Source organism: Monodon monoceros, unplaced genomic scaffold (genome assembly GCF_005190385.1).
Source record: "Monodon monoceros isolate NGI ecotype Baffin Bay Population unplaced genomic scaffold, NGI_Narwhal_1 Super_Scaffold_16, whole genome shotgun sequence".
Classification (NCBI taxonomy): domain Eukaryota; kingdom Metazoa; phylum Chordata; class Mammalia; order Artiodactyla; family Monodontidae; genus Monodon; species Monodon monoceros.
In genome coordinates, this window is record NW_021703772.1 from 10399526 (window position 1) to 10425484 (window position 25959).

The 25959-nt window shown below is 38.5% G+C and overlaps 1 pseudogene; it reads left to right on the forward strand.

Moving 5' to 3' along the window:
* Positions 1 to 25959, forward strand: part of LOC114897009 — a 78220-nt pseudogene that overhangs the window by 29512 nt on the left and 22749 nt on the right.

Below are 25959 nucleotides of genomic sequence, written 5' to 3' on the forward strand. Positions count from 1 at the left end.
TGCAAATGGGAGCAGAGAAATGGGGTGATATTTAGGAAGAGAAGTCCAGTGGAAGGATTTCTTTTTTAATAATGAAAAAACCAGTAGCATGTTTGTATACTAATGGAATGATCCAGTAGAGAAGTAAACATAAATACCATAGAAAAGTAAGGGAATTACTTCTGAAACAACATGCTTGGGATGGAAAGAAGGGATGGAATCAAGTGCATGAATGGGGGGATTTGCTTTAAGTAGGCATACAGGTAGTTCATCTCTAACAACAGAAGGGATGGTGAGTTCATGAGGACAGATGCTGAAAAGCCTGCAGATATAGTGGTGGAATCTGTCGACATTCTTTCCTACTTGCTTAAATGATTGATTAAATTTTTGATGTTATCAACCAAGAGTGAAGATGGCAGAGAGCATGTGTAATACTGAAGAGCAACAGAGTCCTTGAATGAGGACAGGGCTTTAGACGCTAATTCCTAGAGCCTCAGTTTCTTCATCTGAAAAATGCAGTTAAACAATAATGCCTGTGTAAAATAAGAGCTATTAAATCCCCTTGCAAAATTAAAACTACAATACAGATATCAAATATTATTAATGAAGAAATCTATACAAAATATAATCGAAATACTTTCTTAGTAAAAAATAGCCATGGATATGTATAGCTTGGAATTTTCCAGAAAACACAATAACAAGAAAAATTATTTATCACTTTCCAATAACACACATTTTAAATCAATCTATTATACACACACTCTCTAGGAATATTTTCTAACAATGTTTGGGTTAAAACTTAAATCATTAAATTGAAAAGCCCTTGAAGTCAGAGCTATCTTGTTAAGTTTTCAGTATTAAATGACAGCACCTCACATATAGGAGGAGTGCAGTAAATATTTTGGAGTAATTAATATAGCAATGCTGGTCTGTCAAATACTATTTATGAGAGAGAGGGAGGGAGAAAATTAGAGGAGGAGCAAGAGGTAGATAGAGATAGAGATGGAGAGAGAGAGAGAGAGAGATGGAGAGAGATAGCAATAGAGGTAGAGAGAGAGAGATGGAGATAGAGATAGAGATGGAGATAGAGGTAGAGACAGAGATGGAGAGAGAGGTATAGACAGAGATAGAGAGAGAGAAATGGGGATAGAGATAGAGATAGAGTTAGAGTGAGAGAGAGAGAGAGGAAGAGAGAGAGAATTTATGAGATAAAGCCACATCCTAGGTAGTATTAACACTTCTTTTCTGATGTGATGAAATGTATCCTTATGTCCCTGAAATTATTTCTAACTCTAGTAACAAAATGCCTGACAACTAAATATATATGAACGTTCTCTCTTCTTTGAGCCATCACTGGATTTAAATTAGATTTAAATTATGGGCACCCAGGCGATCCTGAATAATTACTAATGGGATGAACTAATACTTCAGGTTTAATTTTTCCACTTAAAACGTCCTCATGGAAAGGGCAGATTCTTTGTACAGGTGGGTCTTAAATGAGATGCTGAAGGAGATGGCAGCTGAGATGAATGAACAAACAATAGTCACTGTTCAAGAACTAATCTGGGAGGACAGCATGACCATTTTTATGTTTGGACCATGTTAAGCTCTCTTTTCTGCTAATTGAGCTGTCTGTAAATTACATGCTCAATTTTGAGGCAAAGGGGCTTTTCACATTTAGCTCATAATTCTTGCTCTTTTTCCTGTTTGATGTTCCAGGCCATGACTATATCAGATCATCCTTTGGAATGAATAAATTTTTCTTCTGGTGATTTTGAGGATTGAATGAAGGAATTGAAAAAAATTATTTGTAAGTCTTCTGACTTATTGCATGGCGTTGAAGAAAAATAATGTCAAATATCTTTTATTCTTAACAACTTCATTAAAGTATAATCTATATACCATAAAACCCACCCACTTTAAGTGTAGAAGTCAAAGAATTTTAGTAATTTTATAGAGCTGTGCAACCATCATTACAATCAATTTTCACAAATACTTGTTATCCCAGAAAGACCACAGTTCCATTTGCAGTCAATCCCTATTCCCAGCCCCAACCCCAGGTAACCACTAAATCTACTCTCTTTCTCTATATATTTGCCTTTTCTAGACATTTCATATAAATGAATGATATACTATGCAGGCTATTGTGTCAGGCTTCTTTCACTTAGCATAATGTTTTTGAGATTCGTCCATTCTTTAGAGGTCTTTCCACATATACTTGAGATTCTTTGCAGGTCTCTTCATAAAGACTTAATAGCACTTATTGACCAGTCCCTCCCATCAAGAAACTTGCACAAGTCTCTTAGATAGCCTCATCCACCAGAGGGCAGACAGCAGAAGCAAGAAGAGCTACAATCCTGCAGCCTGTGTAACAAAAACCACATTCACAGAAAGACAGACAAGATAAAACAGCAGAGGGCTGTGTATCAGATGAAGGAACAAGATAAAACCCCAGAAAAACAACTAAATGAAATGGAGATAGGCAATCTTCCAGAAAAAGGATTCAGAAAAACGATAGTGAAAATGATCCAGGACCTCGGAAAAAGAATGGAGGCAAAGATCGAGAAGATGCAAGAAATGTTTCACAAAGATCTAGAAGAATTAAAAAACAAACAAACAGAGATGAACAATACAATAACTGAAATGAAAAATACACTAGAAGGAATCAATAGCAGAATAACCAAGGCAGAAGAGTGGATAAGTGACCTGGAAGACAGAACGGTAGAATTCACTGCTGTGGAATAGAAGAAAGAAAAAGGAATGAAAAGAAATGAAGACAGCCTAAGAGACCTCTGGGACCACATTAAACACAACAACATTCGCATTATAGGGGTCCCAGAAGGAGAAGAGAGAGAGAAAGGACCCGAGAAAATATTTGAAGAGATTATAGTCGAAAACTTCCCTAACATGGGAAAGGAAATAGCCACCCAAGTCCAGGAAATGGAGAGAGTCTCATACAGGAAAAACCCAAGGAGAAACACATCAAGACACATAGTAATCAAATTGGCAAAAATTAAAGACAAAGAAAAATTATTGAAAGCAGCAAGGGAAAAATGACAAATAACATACAAGGGAACTCTCATAAGGTTAACAGCTGATTTCTCAGCAGAAACTCTACAAGCCAGAAGGGAGTGGCATGATATACTTAAAGTGATGAAAGGGAAGAACCTACAACCAAGATTACTCTACCTGGCAAGGATCTCATTCAGATTCGATGGAGAAATCAAAAGCTTTACAGACAAGCAAAAGCTAAAAGAATTCAGCACCACCAAACTAACTCTAAAACAAATGCTAAAGGAACTTCTCTAAGTAGAAAACACACGAGAAGAAAAGGACCTACAAAAACAACCCCAAAACAATTAAGAAAATGGTAATAGGAACATACATATTGATAATTACCTTAAACATGAATGGATTAAATGCTCCAACCAAAAGACACAGGCTTGCTGAATGGATATAAAAACAAGACCCATATACATGCTGTCTATAAGAGACCCACTTCAGACCTAGGGACACATACAGACTGAAAGTGAGGGGATGGAAAAAGATATTCCATGCAAATGGAAATGAAAAGAAAGCTGGAGTAGCAATATTCATATCAGATAAAATAGACTTTCAAATAAAGAATGTTACAAGAGACAAGGAAGGACACTACATAATGATCAAGGGATCAATCCAAGAAGAAGATATAACAATTATAAATATATATGCACCCAACATAGGAGCACCTCAATACATAAGGCAACTGCTAACAGCTCTAAAAGAGGAAATCCACAGTAACACAGTAATAGTGGGGGACTTTAACACCTCACTTACACCACTGGACAGATCATCCAAACAGAAAATTAATAAGGAAACACAAGCTTTAAATGACACAATAGACCAGATAGATTTAATTGATATTTATAGGACATTCCATCCAAAAACAGCAGATTACACTTTCTTCTCAAGTGCACACAGGACATTCCCCAGGATAGATCATATCTTGGGTCACAAATCAAGCTTCAGTAAATTCAAGAAAATTGAAATCATATCAAGCATCTTTTCCGACCACAATGCTCTGAGATTAGAAATCAATTACAGGGAAAAAACCGTAAAAAACACAAACACATGGAGGCTAAACTATACGTTACTAAATAACCAGGAGATCACAGAAGAGGAAATCAAAGGGGAAATAAAAAAAATACCTAGAGACAAAGGACAATGAAAACACGATGATCCAAAACCTATGGGATGCAGCAAAAGCAGTTCTAAGAGGGAAGTTTATAGTTATACAAGCCTACCTCAAGAAACAAGAAAAATCTCAAATAAACAATCTAACTTTAAACCTAAAGGAACTAGAGAAAGAAGAACAAACAAAACCCAAAGTTAGCAGAAGGAAAGAAATCATAAAGATCAGAGCAAAAATAAATGAAATAGAAACAAAGAAAACAATAGCAAAGATCAATAAAATTAAAAGCTGGTTCTTTGAGAAGATAAACAGAATTGATAAACCATTAGCCAGACTCATCAAGAAAAAGCGAGAGAGGACTCAAATCAATAAAATTAGAAATGAAAAAGGAGAAGTTGCAACAGAAACCGCAGAAATACAAAGCATACTAAGAGACTACTTCAAGCAACTCTATGGAATATAATGGACAACCTGGAAGAAATGGACAAATTCTTAGAAAGGTATAACCTTCCAAGACTGAACCAGGAAGAAGTAGAAAATATGAACAGACCAATCACAAGTAAGGAAATTGAAACTGTGATTAAAAGTCTTCCAACAAACAAAAGTCCAGGACCAGATGGCTTCACAGGTGAATTCTATCAAATATTTAGAGAAGACCTAACAGCCATCCATCTCAAACTCTTCCAAAAAATTCCAAAGGAAGGAAAACTCCCAAACTCATTATATGAGGCCACCATCACTCTGATACCAAAACCAGACAAAGATACTACAAAAAAAGAAAATTACAGACCAATATCACTGATGAATATAGATGCAAAAATCCTCAACAAAATACTAGCAAACAGAATCCAACAGCACATTAAAAGGATCATACACCATGATGAAGTGGGATTTATCCCAAAGATGCAAGGATTCTTCAATATACACAAATAAATCAATGTGATACATTTGATACATTTCTTATTTTAACAAACTGAAGAATAAAAACCATATGATCATCTCAATAGATCCAGAAAAAGCTTTTGACAAAATTCAACACCCATTTATGATAAAAACTCTCCAGAAAGTGGGCACAGAGGGAACCTATTTCAACATAATAAAGGCCATATATGACAAACCCACAGCAAATATCATTCTCAATGGTGAAAAACTGAAAGCATTTCCTCTAAGATCAGGAAAAAGACTAAGATGTCCACTCTCGCCACTATTATTCAACATAGTTTTAGAAGTCCTAGCCACAGCAATCAGAGAAGAAAAATAAATTAAAGGAATACAAATTGGAAAAGAAGAAGTAAAACTGTCACTGTTTGCAGATGACATGATAGTATACATAGAGAATCCTAAAGAGGCCATCAGAAAACTACTAGAGCTAATCAATGAGTTAGGTAAAGTTGCAGGATACAAAATTAATGCATAGAAATCTCTTGCATTCCTATACAATAATGATGAAAAACCTGAAAGAGAAATTAAGGAAACACTTCCATTTACCACTGCAACAAAAAGAATAAAATACCTAGGAATAAACCTACATAAAGAGATAAAAGACCTGTATGCAGAAAACTATAAGACACTGATGAAACAAATTAAAGATGATACCAACAGATGGAGAGATATATCATGTTCTTGGATTGGAAGAATCAATATTGTGAAAATGACTATACTACCCAAAGCAATCTACAGATTCAATGAAATCCCTACCAAATTACCAATGGCATTTTTTACAGAGCTAGAACAAAAAATCTTAAAATTTGAATGGAGACACAAAAGAGCCCGAATAGCCAAAGCAGTCTTGAGGGAAATAAACGGAGCTGGAGGAATCAGACTCCCTGACTTCAGACTATACTACAAAGCTACAGTAATCAAGACAATATGGTACTGGCACAAAAAGAGAAATATAGATCAATGGAACAGGATAGAAAGCCCAGAGATAAACCCATGCACATATGGTCAACTAATCTATGACAAAGGAGGCAAGGATATACAATGGAGAAAAGACAGTCTCTTCAATAAGTGGTGGTGGGAAAAATGGACAGCTACATGTAAAAGAATGAAATTAGAACACTCCCTAACACCATACACAAAAATAAACTCAAAATGGATTCACGACCTAAATGTAAGACCAGGCACTATAAAACTCTTAGATGAAAACATAGGAAGAACACTCTTTGACATAAATCACAGCAAGATATTTTTTGATCCATCTCCTAGAGTAATGGAAATAAAAACAAAAATAAACAAATGGGACCTAATGAAACTAAAAGCTTTTGCACAGCAAAGGAAACCATAAACAAGACGAGAAGACAGCTCTCAGAATGGGAGAAAATATTTGCAAATGAAGCAGCTGACAAAGGATTAATCTCCAAAATATATAAACAGCTCATGCAGCTCAATATTAAAAAAACAAACAACCCAATCCAAAAATGGGCAGAAGATCTAAATAGACATTTCTCCAAAGAAGACATACAGATGGCCAAGAAGCACATGAAAAGCTGCTCAACATCACTAATTATTAGAGAAATTCAAATCAAAACTACAGTGAGTTATCACCTCACACCAGTTAGAATGGGCATCATCAGAAAATCTGCAAACAACAAGTGCTGGAGAGGGTGTGGAGAAAAGGGAACCCTCTTGCACTGTTAGTGGGAATGTAAATTGATACAGCCACTATGAAGAACAGTACGGAGGTTCCTTAAAGAACTAAAAATAAAATTACCATATGACCCAGCAATCCAACTACTGGGCATATACCCAGAGAAAAGCATAATTCAAAAAGACACATGCACCCCAATGTTCATTGCAGCACTGTTTAAAATAGCCAGGTCATGGAAGCAACCTAAATGCCCATCGACAGATGAATGGATAAAGAAGAAGTGGTGCATATATACAATGGAATACTACTCAGCCACAAAAAGGAACAAAATTGGGTCATTTGTAGAGACGTGGATGCATCTAGAGACTGTCATACAGAGTGAAGTGAGTCAGGAAGAGAAAAACAAGTATAGTGTAACATATACATGTGGAACCTAGAAACTGGTACAGATGAACCGGTTTGCAGAGCAGAAATTGAGACACAGAAGTACAGAAAAAACGTATGGGCACCAAAGGGGGAAAGCAGTGGGGGGCGGGGGTGGTGGTGGATGAATTGGGAGACTGGGATTGACGTGTATAAACTGATGTGTATAAAATGGATGACTAATAAGAAAAGTAAATATAAACATTAAAAAAAAAGATTTCATAGCACTTATTTTATTGTGATTCAGTTTCCATTGCAATTCAGTCATCCTCATTGGATTGTGAAGTCGCTGGGGCAGGGACTTTATTTCATTCCTTGCAAACAATCGCGATCTAATTTGCTATATAACTGGCACTCAGCTAGCGCTTGTTGAGCTACTGAATGAATGATGGAAAAGTTGATTTTTCACTTCGGCCATTTGCTCCTTGTTGCAGATCATTTGCTTGGGAAGCGCGTGAGGAGACGGAATTTATTGTGCAGGTGTTTATTGGGGAGTATCCTTGGAAGGGAGGAGGAGGAAGTGGGATTAGGCCCAGGGAGAGTTGAGTTGTGATATATACTCCATGATAACTTTAGCCAAACCTGCAGGGAGTTCTGAAGCTGAAATGGCCTGTGTCAGGGTTGTCCCATGTTAGGTTGAAATGGCCCAGCCTTTATAATTCCTTTGCATTAGTCAGTCACGGGACCTGGGCCAGCATGTGAAGGGTATGGCCTGGGCCCAGTGGCTTTCTGCTGGAGCTGACAGGACATCCTTCACTGTAGGGGACCTGAGCTGTGCAACTCTGTGTTTATTGAGTTTCTACAATTTTTTCTTACCCAAATCTTAGTTAAGGCAATGTCATAATCATATTCTTCTAAGTGGTCCAGATTTTCTATTTTCGTTATAAAAGATCACTGTAATATATGTTAAATTCTGCTGTGCTGCTAAAATAGTATTTTTGTGTATAACAAATATTTTTTAAAGCTACATTAAGTCCTTGTCAGAAATGTTCAATAATTTTAGTTTAAAATTAAGAACGAGGCTTAAAAGACAAACGGATTTCCTAATCATTTTAGAAATAACCTAAAATTATTCTGTTTCATCTGTTTTGCTAGATAGTTCTTCCCCTGTCAACATATGTGGGAGAAGTTGTTTTAGATTATTGAAACTCTTGGATGAATAAGTTATCAAATTGTCAGCAGCTGTTTTTTCTAACAATAGATTTTAATGCATCAGTCATCTTTCTTAAACTTAAAAAACTTTTAAAAATTTGCCGAAAACATATTCATGGGCCTTTTCCACAACTTATCCTGCAATATCAAATTTGGCAGTGGTCTTTTTAGTCTCCCTAAGTACAGTATCAGCACTAAAAGAATTTTTGTCAATATTTAATATTTTATTTTCAAAAAATAAAATTTGCATTTGCTGGCAGCCTACTGACCCTTTGGCTCCCTTTTCAGCATTCACCACTATTAGCTGTAAAGTACTTGTAAGCCAAGAAGGGTTGGGCCCCTTTGTTTGGGTTCACATTGTGTGTCATCTGGGGATTACTGGAGGATCTCTTGTTGCTGCTGCTGTTCTCATTCAAAGGACTAATAGTAACGATAGAGTGCTTTCCACATCCTGGTCCTTTACTAGGTATTTTCCAGGAGGTGTAGTTAACCAAGAAAGAGAAATTTTCTTCTCCTTGGTGCCATCTCAATGGCGATGCTGACCATTTCCTATTTATTCCAAAAGCTCCATAAATTCTACCAACTTGAGGGACTTGTATATATAGGAAGTTTCATGTGCATTATCTTATATTAATCCTCAAGTCAGCTTTATAAAGACAAGTACTTCAGTTACTCTTTCGATAAGAAAAACACGAGGTTCACAGAAAGGTCAAGTGATTTATTGAGGGTCCTATAATAAAGAAATAGCAGTCCTCATACACTAAATCTGAGGCCAACTCTCTAGTTATCATGTTAACAAAATTTGAGTTGAGGCAGTCGAGTTCCATTTAAGAAAGGTATAAGTAGTGTACTTGTCACAAGCAGAGTGTACACGGAAGAACTAGCACTGGCTAATCCATTGACTGACTTTGAATTGTAATTTAGAGGGTTGTAACGATTATAAAAATAAATAAGCGCATTTTATTACTTAACTCAGTCCTCAATTCCCATAAGATCAATTCTCTTGTAAAACGCTATGATAGGGAGTTATACTTAAATAGGACGGATTGAATGCATACCATTTTTCTCCCCCCTGAAAAGTCCACTACAAAGAGAGTAAAGAAGCTACAGGTATTAACTGCACTGGCCAAAAAGACTGGGATGGCATCCAGATCTGCTGTATCCATTACAAGTTCTATTACATCTGCTGGGTCATACAGTGCAAATGGCTGGGCAGCTTGCACAATAGTGCGGACCTGTCATAAAACTTACCTTACTCTGGGCCCCACTGAAACATTCTAAACTAGCCACCTTACAGAGTACTTGGTAAATGATTTGCTTCTTATTCAATATATATGAGTGTATGTTGCTTCCAGAATTCAAACAGTCCTTTAGACGTTGTGCCTCCTTCTTAGTGGAAGAAGATACTAGATGCAATAACTTGGCATCTAGTACCCAACTTTGGAGGATGTATCTCAACTTGCCTCAGACCTCTCAAGCCCCAGAAGTTTCACTGAGTTGGCGGACTGCTTAAATGTTGTTGGATTTATTTCCTACTCTCTGGTTTGCGTGTATTTTGCCAGGATATTTGTACTTCTTCCTCGGCACATTCAATCAGCATGCTATCATCAATATGATGAATTAGCATCATCTCTTGTGCAATGTAAGATGAAAAAGTGTCTCTGGACTGGATTATAACATAGAGCTATAGGTTTGATGTATCCCCGGAGTAGTGCAGTGAAAGGGTATTACTGTCTTGCAAACTACTTGTTGTAGTATATATTAATATAGAGGAGAAAAGCACTCATTAGACCAATAGCTGCATACTTGGGAATAGAGACTGGGTTGATTTGCTCCAGCAAAGAAACTACATCCGGAATATCATATTCAGTTTAAGTTTGCCATCTGATTAATTTTTTTTTTAATTGGTTGGGTCTTTGGCTACTCTTCGTTGTGGTGCGCATGTTTCTCATTGCGGTGGCTTCTCTTGTTGTGAAGCATGGGCTTTAGGTGCACATGCTTCAGTAGTTGTGGCATGTGGGCTCAGTAGTTGTGGCTCGCAGGCTCTAGAGCGCAGGCTCAGTAGTTGTGGCGCATGGGCTTAGATGCTCCGCGGCATGTGGGATCTTCCGGGACCAGGGATTGAACCCGTGTCCCCTGCATTGGCAGGCAGATTCTTAACCACTGCACTACCAGGGAAGTCCTGATTAAATTTTCAATAATCCACTTCATTCCTCTTACATATAGGCTAACTAGGATAATTGAATGGGGATGTGGTTGGGATCTCTGCATTCTTCCAGAAAGGCAGTTTTGATTTTGATTTACTATTTTGACAGGCAGAGGCAGTTCTAGAGGCTTCCACTTGGCTTTTCCGACTACAATAGCCCTCACTTTTTTTGTCAGGAAAACAATATGGGGAATCTGCCAGTTGATGAGTATGTCTTTCGCAATAATGCTTTCCAGGACTAGAAAAATAACCATGCAGTGGGCTTAGCAACCCAAGAGACCTATTGTGAGCTGCATCAAAGGCAAACTCCATCATCACCTGGATTTCATTGGCCCCTACTCTGGACTTTAATGGACCTTAATCTTATTTGACCTTAATCTTATTTGAGTCCCTGGAATTAGCAACAGTTAAGCCTCACAATTAAGCATAGTCTAGTCAGTTAAGTCAGTGTCTAGTAATCTACCCCCACTCCACAATTTTATGAGTATTTTCCTTTATTCAGTTTACTGCCCTGTTAAGTTTTTCTGGGTCCCATTGGAGAAGACTAAGAAGAAAATATATGCAAAGTTTTGGCATTGTATCAGGAGATTTCTTTAAGGGAAACCAGGCTTCCATTCAGAGGACTCTGAGTTAGTGAACTGGGTCATGTCTAGAAACTGGCTAAGGCATCTTGATTCTTTTGTGGTGATTCAAGTCAGATTTCTGTTCACAAGGCTAAGAGTTCATCACTTGTAGAAGTCAAGTAAGACTTCCATAGACTGCCCATATATTTCTGTCCCAGGGACATCACCAATAACTTTGCAAGTCAAACCATTCTGATTACAGCTTCAGTCCTGGTACCCATTACAGGAACCATGCCCACTTTGTCTCTATAGGTTAAGCCCCATCCCCTGGCTCCTGCCATTCTGGAATCCCATCAATCCCATGGAATTCACCAACCTCATTTTTACAGCAACATCTCACTCTTGTTCCTAGCTTAAAGATATCATTCACTAGAAAGCTTTTCATGGATTCTGGTGTTCCCCTCACAAATGTATTTCTTAAAACTCTGTGAAGCGGGGTAACTTCTGGAATATCCTGGGACCATGGTTAAAGTTTAAATAAGTAGGTGATGATAATAATATTACTCCAACATTTTTATTTCCCTAAGCTTTTAGATAGCTTCCTAAATCCTTAGATCCTTTCTTCTTGAGTATACCAAGGAATTTTTGGTATTGCAACTTCATTTAACATAGGCCACTATTGTCTTCAAGAAAACTATTAGAGCCACACCCTGCCAAACTATCTCATTGAATCTAGACTATCTGGATTGTGTACCAAATCAATACATTCAACCCAATCCAATATTTTCAATTCTCCATCATAGTCTATCTTTAGGATCCATTCTCATATACATTATTCAGGTTTCTTCCAACATAAATTGTAAAAAGCTTAAATTGTTTTCATGTTTATGCGACCTCCAGCTAGCTCATACATTATTCCTGTTGTATTGGAGCTTGCTGGGATATGAATCTGGTTTAAGTCTTGAAACGAGTGGTGGTGAGGGTGAGTCTTAAGGATTATTCCTCTCCCTGCAAGTCAGCTGCATTAAGACAGTTTAATATGAGTTTTTAAGACAAGAGGGGCTAATGTCCTCAGATAAGAAAGGAAGGGCTGCGCCTCCCATCAAGGGTGGCCTGGTGGATTTGAGTGTTCAAGGTATATCTTCATATAAGCTCATTGTAATTTTCATATATCTCATTGTAATTTTCAGAATCTCATCCCTTTCTGATCAAAGCCCTAACCCCAACACAAAAGGCTCCACAAAATTCTGAATTTAATTTGTCCACCAGTAGGATCATATTTTGATTTTGTTTATCAGAAATTGTGGCCCTATAGCTACAGAAGATAAGGAATTTGTTCAGGCAAGTTATATGATCACGCTGGTTCTTTATCTGAACCATGGCCTGGACATTTTCAGTACTGAGCTCATCTTTTTTTCTTATGCTCCATTTACCGGCTCACTCAGAAGCGATCAACCAACCTCACAGTTTTACACTCTAATTACTACTATAGTATTCTATTAAGTTAGCAATTTCATCTTTTAAGGATGAAAGCCTTCTAGTTGGCTTTTCATTCCTGGTGACTAGAGGTGATAGTTTAACAGTCATTTTGCCTCTGCAGATCATATGACTTTCCATTTGCTACAAGACATAGGTCATTGTTACTTTTATTTTAGAATCTAGTCCCATCAGAGAACCACATCCAGATTCTCATCCTTTAGGCTCTATTTCCCTGGAATCAACTCCATTACCAACAACCATATCAGTCAGTGTTCAGGCAAGAAAACAGAAATCTCTCTCTGAATTCTGGATGTAGAATGTTTGTATAGAATCAGGACTTTGTGGTACTGAAGGAAGAGCTGGAGCAGGTGGGAGAGAGCGATCATCAGTAAAACTGCTACAAAAAGTCAGGGGGCAGGGCTTCCCTGGTGGCGCAGTGGTTGGGAGTCCGCCTGCCGATGCAGGGGACGCGGGTTCCTGCGCCGGTCCGGGAAGATCCCACATGCCGCGGAGCGGCTGGGCCCGTGAGCCATGGCGGCTGAGCCTGCGCGTCCGGAGCCTGTGCTCTGCAACGGGAGAGGCCACAACAGTGAGAGACCCGTGTACCGAAAAAAAAAAAAAAAAAAAATTCAGGGGGCAGCTGCAGAGAGTGGGAATGTGGCAGTTAAGATATGCCTGAAGCAGTTGAGTGACACCTGACACTTTTTATACACATGGCAGGAACCAGTGTAAAGCTCGTGTCTGTACACACATCTGACCATTCCACCTTCCCAGAATAATCAATTCTGGTACATTTCTTTTTTCTATTTTTCTAAATTTATTCTAAAAATAAATTTCTATTTATTTTTTAAATCTAAGTATAATTAATTTACAATGTTGTGTTCGTTTCAGGTGTACAGCAAAGTGATTCAATTATACATATACACATATTCATTCTTTATCAGATTCTTTTCCCTTATAGGTTATTACAATATATTGAGCATAGTTCCCTGTGCTATACAGTAGGTCCTTGTTGGTTATCTATTTTATGTATAGTAGTGTTCATATGTTAATCTCAAGCTCCTAATTTATGCCCCCACCCCCCTTTCCTCTTTGGTAACCATAAGTTTGTTTTCTATGTCTGTGGGTCCTGTGATGGCAAGCTCTAACCTGGACCACACAGGATATGTGACTTTGGAGAACATAGCTCTTGACCTTAAATGAGAATGGTAGTGGTGGTATGAGCTGACAGCAGGAAATCCTGTATAATGTCTAAAGACAAACAAACAAAAAATAGCTGGGATATGAAAATGTTATTTGAAAGAGACAGCAGGATGCTGTGTATGATTTCCTTAATAGAGTGCAAAATGGAGGTAGAATGGAATCTGATAAGGTACTGCTGTTCCTCTTATAAGCCTATTAATACCATTTGGTTTTTTAAAGAATGTGCAAATATTACTTTAATTTAAAAAGAAATCTAGGGCAATAGTGTTAAAGGAATATCATTTTTCAGGTAAATTAGAAAATTTTACTGTGCAGATTAAAACATTCCTATGTAGATTTAAAATAATTTTATAACTTTCAAAAGAAATGGAACATTCTGGTTGGTTGCACTACTATATTTGGACAAACTTGTCATTCTCAGACCTGGAAGAAACATAATGTCCTCTGATGGCCCACATACTAACTTGGTACATATTGCATATCAAGGATGTTCGTTTCTTTTGGTGAAGCCGTGGCCAGAGTAAGCAGCTCTTTGGGGTAAAAGTCAGGTGTCAGTTTTACCTCGAACATGATCTTGGCTGGCTGTTCATAGGGCTGGGTAGAGAAGGGTGATTTCTTCTGTCCATGGCAAATTCTGGATCTGCCAGGGCCAACAGTATTTAGATGGAGATTAAGTGATAAATGCAGCTGTCAGCTGGAGGTTTTGTTGGAAATCACAGCAAGGAGAGCTTGGCTTTGTATGTAAAGGATATAGAAAGAACTGTATGCGAACTTATTTAGATCCCTAAATGATAACTGTCAAAGACTGGAAAATCTTTTTCTTAAACATTCTTTTGGAAGAAGTGATGTTTGGAATGGAATTTATTGAGTTTTATTGTTGTTGAAGGTTTGTTCCTACATATTAACCAAAAGCAGTCCATCCTAGAAATTAGAAGTCTTCCAGAGAAGCAGAATTACATAATGCATTAAACATGCACGCTTTGGAAGCAGATTCTTCTGGTTCAGGTCCCTTGTTCTGCCTTTTGCTAGCTAAATTTCTCCTGAATCGTTCCATTGGTTTCTCTTTTTTAAAATGAAGTTGATACTCCCTACCTCACCACTTAGGAGGATTCAAAGAACTGATAATGCATATAAATTGCTTAACAAACCTTCCAGTACATAAAATATTAGCTATCATTTTCATGAATAGGTATAGGTGATTTTTTCAAAATACACCACACAAAAGCATGTTTCTACAATGTGAGGGAGTATGTATGTGTGTACAGTTGAGAACATAGGAAATTTCGAATCATGGCATGACAATATTCAGACTTTTAACTCTTGGTGTTCTTTGAAGGATAGATGATTAGAAACACTGTACAGCTGTTGAAAGGCAAACATAAACTTATGTAAATAAAGTCTCTTTATTTCTGCAGAGACACTAACAACGTAAACAGATGTTGTAGAGTTGCAGCCTAAGAGAGCTGTAAGGGGCAATGGTTTCAGCATCCTTGTGTCCCAAGGCACTGAGAGAAGAATGCTATGCTCATAGAATGCTTCAAACAAATGTTACTCTTATTATTATCATTAGCATCATTATAGGACAAAACAAAACAAGAGCAAGAATAAATATGAGTTCTCTTAGCCCAAGTTTTTAATTTTACTGATAAGTATATCAGACTTACCCAAGGTCACAAAAGGGGTATTCCCTGAGTCTGTAATGGAAAGGACTCTCTATTTCCAGTTTTTCCCTCTACTCCGTGTTGATGATAACCTACTGTATTAGTTTGTTAGGGATGCCATAATAGAATACCATAGAGTGGGGGGCATAAACAACAGAAATTTATTTTCTCACGGTTCTGGAGGTTGAAAGTCCAAGATCAAGGTGATGGTAGGGTTGGTTTCTCCTGCAACTTCTAGTTTTGGCTTGTAAATGGTCCCACTGTCTCCTCACATGGTCTTTCCACAATGCATACACATCCAAGATATCTCTTCCTCTTCCTATAAGACCACTGGTTATATTAGATTAGGGCCCCACCCAATGACCTAGTTTAACCTTAATTATCTCTTTAAAGACCCAAGTATAGTTACATTGGCATTAAGGCTTCGACATATGGATTTGGAAGAGGGGGACATAAATCAGTCCATAATGCCTACCCATGAAAATATTATTTTTCTAATATTGTTCTATGTTCTTCTCCTAAGTTGAAACCTTGCTGGATATGTCTGTGTCCAGATCTTTGTTCATAGACGTGTATGTTAAATGTTAAACCTAATCATCCCATCCTGGTACTCAGCATTCAGAGATCAGGTCAATCTGCCAAACAGAATAAACAAAAACCACATTTTCAGAACAATTCAACATTTTAATTTCAATTGTAAATTATCAGCAGCTTTGTTATATTTAAGCGAGTAGGAAATGCATTTCAGGTTAAATGGGAAAAGTTGTTATTTATATTTCTTATCAAGGTTTTATCTTGAAACTAGTTTAACAGCAGTGACAAATGCTTCTGTCTAAGTGTTTTCTGCACTCTTAAAGTTTAGTTTTCCAGGTTGAGTCTTTTTTTTCAACTTATTTATTTTATTTATTTGGCTATGTTGGGTTTTAGTTGCAGCAGCTGGGCTCTTCGTTGGGCACGCAGGCTTCTCTCTAGTTGTGGAGTGTGGGCTCCAGAGTGCACAGGCTCGGTAGTTGTGGCAGGTGGGCTTAGTTGCCCTGCGGCATGTGGGATCTTAGTTCCCCGACCAGTGATCAAACCCGCGTCCCCTGCATTGCAAGGTGGCTTCTTAACCACTGGACTACCAGGGAAGTTCCCCCCAGGTAGAGTCTTTATCAGAAAAGAAAAAATCTGGATGGGGAACATGACCTGCATGCTTCAAGGAAGTATAGCTGTAGATGGAGACAGAGGTTAGGTTGGAGGTGGAGGTAAGGTTAGAGATAGGGATGGAGATGGACATGGGTATTTCATAGATGTTTCTGTGTAGGGTTACACATTTTGTTGTTCGAGAAAACATTTTATTCCTATCCATGAACCTATATGAAGGCAAATCCATCTCTTTTCACAAACTTATGTCCCTAGTGTAAGACAACCTATTTACAGAGCCTACTGAGGGCACAGAAGTTTCAGACTCACTTAAAAGGAAATACATGTAAATGGTTGAACTGCTGGGAACCACTTTTTTGCATGAAAGAACACAGCAAGTCTTTTCCATAAATGTAATAATTATTTTATATTATAGTTGAAAACCATAGTGTTTTGATGACTCGATCAGAGCTGACACTTGGGGGCAGATGTGCCCAGGAACCAGACTGGGGCCCTGTCTCTACAGGTAGGCAGAGATGCTTCTCCTACAATGCTTGGCTCCATTTTGTAGAACAGGAACCTGAAGCCCAGAGAGATGAGTGGTTTTTAAAAATTCAACTGATGAGGAAGTGGCAGAGATGAAATGGAAGCCAGGGAGCTTGATTCTCACTGAATGAGACAGAATACAGACTGCTCAATGTTCAGCATTGCTATTTTTGTTAGCTACTGGGGAAAAAAACAACAACAAGATATATTGTGATAAATTAAACATTACTTGGATTTACGCACTCACATCTCTACAGGCTTGCGGCCATCCTTTGGAGAGTAAGAAGGTCTAAGGGCACCCTACAGGTTTGGAAACAGCTGGGAGAGTTTAGTTGTCCGATATGGCTCTTGTGAAGACCCCACCAAAATGTTTGATCCGGGGATCCATTGTCTTGGGGATAGAAACTGTAAAGGTAGCTAGTGTACATGGGGTAGCCAGCAAGCAAGTGGTCACCCAGTTATGAGAGAGACCACAGGTGACCATGGCCCATAATGGGGATCTTCATATTGGCTTAGAGTCCCACCTAAGGTATAAATTACCACTTATCTCTCACATAATCTAAATTCATCCCATTGAAAATAAACTTCTGAGAAGGTAACTCTGAAACTGGAAATTCTTTGTTTGGCTATGTTGAAAACCTTGGACATTTTCTCGTACAGAACTGTCAGGTGGTACAGAGGTTCGAGTCTCTCCTTGTTCATCACATGCCACTAAAATATAAAATCAAAACCAAATTCTTGGGAATTCCTCGGGAGTCCAGTGGTTAGGACTCTGTTCTTCCACTGCAGGGGGCATGGGTTCGATCCTCGGTAGTGGAACTAAGATCTCACAAGCTACGTGTGTGGCCAAAAAAACCAAAACCAAAACAAGTTCTTAGTATCTTTTCCTGAAATATGATACAATTAAGTGCCATTGATGCTGGTTTTTTAAGTCATAGAAGACAGATCTTTATTGCCTAGGTGAGCAATGAGAGGAAAGAAAGAACAATGGAGAATCTGTGACCACCTAAAGATACATTTTAGCCCTTGGATTTAACCTTCTCCAGTAAAACATTACTCAGAAAGGCAGTTTTTCACAAAGAACGTTAACTGTTTTTTTTGCTGTTGTTTGTTTTTCCTTTTTTTTTTTTTTCCTCTGAGCCACTTACTCTCTGGTGGAGATGCTGGAGAATGATGAGATAGTCACAAGACAGTTTAGCGATTGGAAGAAGAGTTCTAGACGAACTGTAGATGGGGAAAAATGAGCATCCATACAGTGACTGGTCAGCTGAACTTGGATGTGATTTTACACACTCTGCTGTTTGCTCCTCTGCACAAGCCATGTAGTGTTTAAATGCTAATGGAATGTCAGTATTTTCTTTAGTATTTAGACAACAGAAATCCTAAAGAGATATTTCTAAGCCTGCACACAAGTTTCCATAGCAATCTTTGGCTTGGAATAAAATTAGGATAAAGAACTCAACATAACTTTAAAATCTCAACTAAACCACAGCAACAGGTTTTACCACAAGACAGACATTTCTATTGGGAATACTGATCTGATTAAGTGTCCATAACAGAGAACTTTATTTAGCAGTACCATCTGCAGCCATAATTAGTCTGAACTTGTGAAAATGAAGAGTTTGACAGGAGATATGACATTCATTTCTGAGAAAGGAGAACTTCCTTATTTTGCATGGATGAAAGCACAGAAAAGTAATGAAAATGTATTCACTGAGATGCTACAGGAACTCGTTAGGAGCTTTTAAACAGAGAGAGGGAGAAAACTGGAAAATTACTTGCGACTGGAAGTTGAGTTAGTAACCAGCTGACTTAACACTTCTTCCTACAAGCGTAGCTTCTTTTCTGGTTGGAGCCACAGTGGATGACTTTCATGCAAACCCAGAAGCTAGAACTGCCCAAGGATGTAGAGATGCTAACCAATTATTTAAGCCTCCATGGGCACCTGGACCCCCAAGATGCAGACACCTGGGCAGTGCTTCAGAGAAACAACTGATGGAGACTCCCTGGCTCTCCAGGTCTTCTTGATTTTTAATGTGCACCCTTATCACCTGGGAATCTTGTGAACATGCAGATTCTGATTGGTCTGGGATGAGATGGGGTTGAAGTCTGCTTTTCTAACAAAGTGATGCTGGTCCCTACCTTGAGAAACTATCTAGACCACAGGAAATAGGAGAACATGGAGGCGCATCCACAGCCATTCTTTCTCACCCCAGTCACAGAGTAGGTAATTTTTTTTTGCGGTACGCGGGCCTCTCACTGTTGTGGCCTCTCCCGTTGCGGAGCACAGGCTCCAGACGCGCAGGCTCAGCGGCCATGGCTCACGGGCCCAGCCGCTCCGCGGCACGTGGGATCTTCTTGGACCGGGGAACGAACCCGTGTCCCCTGCGTCGGCAGGTGGACTCTCAACCACTGCACCACCAGGGAAGCCCAATGCTTTTGTCTTTTATCAGCTTCTTACTCTCTTTGTGGCTTTCTTGCCCTACCTCATTTGATATTTTTGCCATTTTGAGGTTTTCTGGAAACCCAGGGGATAGAAGGGACAAGAGAGTATGAACAGATTGTAAATGGTGATTTGCCCAGGACCTAAAAGAATGCTCTGTAGGGATACTCACAACCCATTTCTTATCCCTTACCTGTGTCTGGGGACAGACATTTTTGTCCTTGACTTTAATCCCACATGCCAGAATTCACCAGGATAACACTCTTGACCACTCCTGGTAGAAAGAAATTCTAGCTTTTCTTTTAATATGGAACACTAAATTTAATATATTGTATGCATTAAATCTAGTGTTTGTCTTTAAGATAAACCACTACTTTAGGAAAGACATTCTTTTTCCTTTTAAAATAATGGCTGAACCTGTTATCTAAGACCCTTGTGTATTAAACAGATTATCTAATTGACCTTCTACTGGATTGGAATTCAAAAGATCTGACTTTTTATTCCTTGCTCCATCTATCACTTATTCTGTGACCTGAGGGCAAACGATTGAACTTTTCTGGGTCTCTGTTTCCCTATTTTATAAGGTGGAAGTTTGATGAGGTGATTGCTGAAGTGTCCTCTGAAGCTATAATTCTAGAGTCCTAGTAAATATAGTAATTGAGTTAATACACTGCAAGAGTAAATTTTACTTTTGTCACCATCGTATGTTTTGGAAAACTGTTTAATTTTTGTCCCCTTTAGATTCCACATCCACGTTGAGGGCTTAATTAGCAGCATATGTACTTCAGTGAGAGATCAGTTAATTCTGGTCTTATTACTTGACCATTTCTTTCTTAGTATGTTAGAAATCTTCCATTTTGGGGGAGAAATATGCTGGGATAGGAATCATATAGTGCAATAATCTCTGTTAAGAATATTTACTTTAAAAAAATGGCAGCTTTATTGAGATATAATTTACATACCATATAATCCTATAATTTACCCTTGTACAGTGTACAATTGAACGGCTTTAAGCATATTCACAGAGTTGTGTAACCATTACCACACTCAATTTTAGAACATATCATCATCCCACAAAGGAAGTGCATAGCCATTAACAATCACTCTCATTTCTCCTCAGATCGCCCCATCCCCACCTCTAGGCAACCACTAATCTCCTTTTGCGTCCCTGGATTTGCCTATTCTAGACATTTCATATAAATGGCATCATACAATAGGTGGTCTTTGTGACTGACTGATTTCATTTAGCATGATGTTTTCAAGGTTCATGCATAGTATAGCATGAATCAGTACTTTATTTCTTTTTATTGCCAAATAATGTTCAATTATATGGATGTACCACATTTCATTTCTCCATTGATTCTCATTAGGATTATTTTCATTTCTGGTTATTATGAATAATTCTGTTATGAACATACGTACCTGTGGGTTTTTTTTTTTACATCTTTATTGGAGTATAATTACTTTACAATGATGTGTTAGTTTCTGCTTTATAGCAAAGTGAATCAGTTATACATATACATATGTTCCCATACATATCTCTTCCCTCTTGTGTCTCCCTCCCTCCCACCCTCCCTACATACCTGTGTATTTATGTGGACATGTTTTTATTTCTCTTAGATACCTAGGAGTGAAACTGATAGGTCATGTCATAACTCTATGTTTAACCTTTTTTTTTTTTTTTTTGGCCATGCCACATGGCATGTGGGACCTTAATTCCCCGACCAGGGATCGAACCCTGAACCCGTGCCCCCTACATTGGAAGTGCGGAGTATTAACCACCAGACCACCAGGGAAGTCCCCTTTATGGTTAATATTTTGAGGAATTACTAGACTATTTCCAAAGAGGCTGCCCCATTTTACATTCCCACCAGCAGTGTGCAGGGGTTCCAAATTGTCCACTTCCTTGACAACATTATTGTCTGACTTTTTGACAATAGTCATCCTGTGAGTGTAAAGTGAGATCTCATTGTGGTTTTGATTTGTATTTCCCTAATGCCAATGCAAATAATATTGAGAATATTTTCATGTGGTTGTTAGCCATTTGTATATCTTCTTTAGAGAAATGTCTATTATTCATTTTCAAATGGGGTTGTATTTTTATTATTGAGTTGTAAGTGTTCTTTATATATATGATGTACAAGCCCCTTATCAGATGTATAATTTGAAAATATTTTCTCTTAGACTGAAGACTGTCTTTTCACTTTGGTAATGATGTACTTAGAATAACAAAAATGTTTAATTTTGATGAAGTTTTTATTTATTTTTCCTTTTGTTGCTTGTCCTTTTGATGTCATATCTAAGAAACCATTGTTCAAAATCTTACACCTATTGAGAACTCCTACTCTTGGATCGAAACATTAAAAAATATATCTAAAATAATTCAGAGTTCCAAAAACTTATATATTAAACACACAAGTTGATAAACAATTTAAAGAAGTTTTGACAGAAGGACAGCTGGCCACTTGGGAAATTTTCATATCCATAGGCCATATGACACTTTGACCATTTCCTCTGTCACATCATTAGGCCAGATTGCAAAAACACATTAAAGATGCTTAATTATTTGGGGAACAACTTATCTCCTAAGGGATATAAGCCAGTTGGAAAACATGCTGAGCTCAAAATTCATAAAGCAGGCATCATGTGTCTTATTTGCCTGTGACTGGTTCATACTGAGACTCTTTATTACAGTATCTAACACTTACTGAATACTTTAAAGGACTCAATTAACTGACGAACAGCTGGATGCTCATTTAATCCTGTCCCTTCTCTCGAAATCTCTTAGACTTCTGTAAAGTGATAACCTATTAATTCAAATCACCAGCATTATATCTCATGGTGCTTTATGTTACCTAGACCAAATGAAATACTTTGAATAAAAACCAAAGTTGCTTTCTATTTTTCAAGTATTGAAAGCTTTTCTTCCTAGTTGTGAATGTATGCTTTGATACCGTAAAAGCCAAAAATGGGTTTTCTTTACTCTAAAAATGTTATTATAACATTCAAGAGACAACTAAGCATTTCCTTATAGTACCGTCTGAATGAAAGTTTCCTTTGGCACATGCTCTTCCACTCTTTGCTTCATACCTGTATATTTTACTCATTATAACCACAGTGAACATATTTTCAAAGAGTGTTTTAGGATATTGTCTTTCCAGTACACTGAAGCAAGGAGAGCCTGATATCTACATGGTTAAGAGGGTTACAGATTTGCTAATGCTAAGTGACTTTGCTCAAGGTGGTGATGTCCTATTTTTAGAGATAGATTCAAAGCGAGAGCAGTGTCTGATGACCTCGTTTGTCCTCTGCTTTGCATGATCTTTACACACCTTTAGGCTACACTTCCTATTCTGCTGAATTTTCTGCCCTCCTCCCCTTTCACAAACAGGGAAAATTATGGCTGTATTCTTCCCTTGGGCTGTGCAATTCAGCCCCTGGCCACGTCTCAGATTTCTTCCCACACTGTTTCCCCGTAGCTGGCTCTGCTCCAGACACCAAAGCCAAGAGCTTTCTTTCCTCGGAGCTTTTCACTTGCCGTCCCTTCCACTGGGAACACTGTGTGCCTGGATTTTGCGCATTTGGCTCCTTCTTAAACTTAGTCTCAGCTGAACAGGACCTCAGGGAGAACTGGTCATCCTAATCGGAGGTTCCTCTCCCTCCCCTTTCTCCCCACTTCACATCACTCTGTCTTATTTTCTTCACGGTGCTTATTTTTGAGAATCTATCATCTAAAATCTGACATGTATGGGGACTTATTTGTTTATCGTCCGTTCCCCCTCTGCTGACAAATGAATATTTCATAAGGCGGGAATCCTGTCTGTCTTTTTCCCCAGTATAAACCGGTACTTACTACCACACTTGGCATAGTAAGTCCTCCATAAATATTTACTGCATGAATAAATGAGTAAAAGTGTATACCTTAGCAAAGCTTTTTTTTTTTTTTCCCATACTGGTGTCCTTTCTTCCTTACTTTCCCTTCTGAACTGAGTGAAAGCAGGTTACTTTGGTTTTTATATTTTGTAATAGGTGTGAAAAACAACCAAAAAAGAAAGCATTCGAAAAGACATGGATGGTGGCACATGAGGTTAATGAGTATCATAATGTCTTTGAGCAGAAGCTCTGGTGTTACTCGTGACCCAAAAGCATTCCCTTGAGACACATTTTCCAATACCTTTAGTCAGGCAAAACTGCAGTGCAATAGCAACTTTCTTGATAGGTAGATGATTTGCTTCCATTCTGCTTGTGGTATAATATTCTATTTTGACATCATTTGGTGCATCTTCTGCCTGTGTTTGAGCCTGGAAACATTGCCCGATGATAAAAAGAAAGGAGAAAGTGTTCTAGTACTTTGATTGTGAATTTGATGTCAAAAATAAAGACCAGTTGTGACTGGGTTGAAAAGGGATTGAAACACTAAGAGAAAGTAGATTGCTCACGCCATTTGATTCTGAGGTTGGATCTCATGAACAATTGAATTGTCACTTCTGCACCAATCCGAACCTCAAACTATATAGTTGAATGTGTTGTCATCCTAGATCAACCAGATCTCTCAGAAAACAAGTTAAATAAATAAAAAATGGAATAAAGTTGGCCTGGCCAAATAAAATGAAAATTGACTCCAAAAGTAAAATCTTTTTTCTTCGAAGAACTAGTTTTCCTTCCTTTCCCTGGGGACATGACTCACTGCCCTTTGAACAAAACAATCATCTTGGCATTCACTTCAGGAGCTCCTCCTAGCACTGAATATTATTCCCCAATCATCCTGTAAGCCTTTTCCACTGTCCTATTCAGTCTCTTCACCAGGATGAGGGACCAGTTGTAAGAGAATTCTGCAGGGGTCTATTTCATTTCAAAGTGGGAAATGCTTGGCACCAGGGAGCACCATGCTGAGATTGAAAAATAAAATGGGAAATTATAGGTCTACATGCTAGGCTCTGGGGTTCAGTTTTTGTCAAGGTGGCAGCTGGAGATCAGGGAACAATTTACCTGCGGGGGGGGAGGGGTGGAGGGAGAAAGGATGCTCTATCAAGAAGCAGCATGTAAGAGTTTCAGACTTAAGCCATGTTCTTGATCACATAGTTTTGTTTTTTGTTTTTGTTTCTTTTTTTGCGGTACACGGGCGTCTCACTGTTGTGGCCTCTCCGGTTGCGGAGCACAGGCTCCGGACGCGCAGGCTCAGTGGCCGTGGCTCACGGGCCTAGCCGCTCCGCGGCATGTGGGATCTTCCCGGACCAGGGCACGAACCCGCGTCACCTGCATCAGCAGGCGGACCCTCAACCACTGCGCCACCAGGGAAGATTTTTTTTAACGTCTTTATTGGAGTATAATTGCTTTACAATGTCGTGTTAGTTTCTGCTTTATAACAAAGTGCATTAGCTATACGTATACATGTATCCCCCATCCCCTCCCTCTTGCGTCTCCCTCCCACCCTCCCTATCCCACCCCTCTAGGAGGTCACAAAGCACCGAGCTGATCTTCCTGTGCTATATGGCTGCTTCTCAGTAGCTATCTATTTTACATTTGGTAGTGTATATATGTTCATGGCACTCTCTCACTTCGTTCCAGCTTACCCTTCCTGTTCCCCGTGTCCTCAAGTCTATTCTGTAGGTCTGCATCTTTATTCCTGTCCTGCCCCTTGGTTCTTCAGAATCTTTTCTTTTTTTTTTTAGATTCCATATATATGTGTTAACGTACGGTATTTGTTTTTCTCCTTCTGACTTACTTCACTCTGTATGACAGTCTCTAGGTCCATCCACCTCACTACAAATAACTCAATTTCATTTCTTTTAATGGCTGAGTAATGTTCTACTGTATATATTTGCCACATCTTCCTTATCCATTCATCTGTCAATGGACACTTAGGTTGTTTCCATGTCCTGGCTATTGTAAATACAGCTGCAATGACCATTGTGATACATGACTGTTTTTGAATTATGGTTTTCTCAGGGTAATGCCCAGTAGTGGGATTGCTGGGTCGTATGGTAGTACTATTTTTGGTTTTTTAAGGAACATCCATACTGTTCTCCATAGTGGCTGTATCAAGTTACATTCTCACCAACAGTGCAAGAGGGTTCCCTTTTCTCCACACCCTCTCCAGCATTTATTGTTTGTAGACTTTTTGATGATGGCCATTCTGACTGGTGTGAGGTGACACCTCATTGTGGTTTTGATTTGCATTTCTCTAATGATTAGTGATGTTGAGCATCCTTTCATGTGTTTGTTGGCAATCTGTATACCTTCTTTGGAGAAATGTCTATTTAGGTCTTCTGCCCATTGTTGGATTGGGTTGTTTGTTTTTTGGATATTAAACTACATGAGCTGCTTGTAAATTTTGGAGATTAATCCTTTGTCAGTTGCTTCATTTGCAAATATTTTATCCCATTCTGAGGGTTGTCTTTTCGTCTTGTTTATGGTTTCC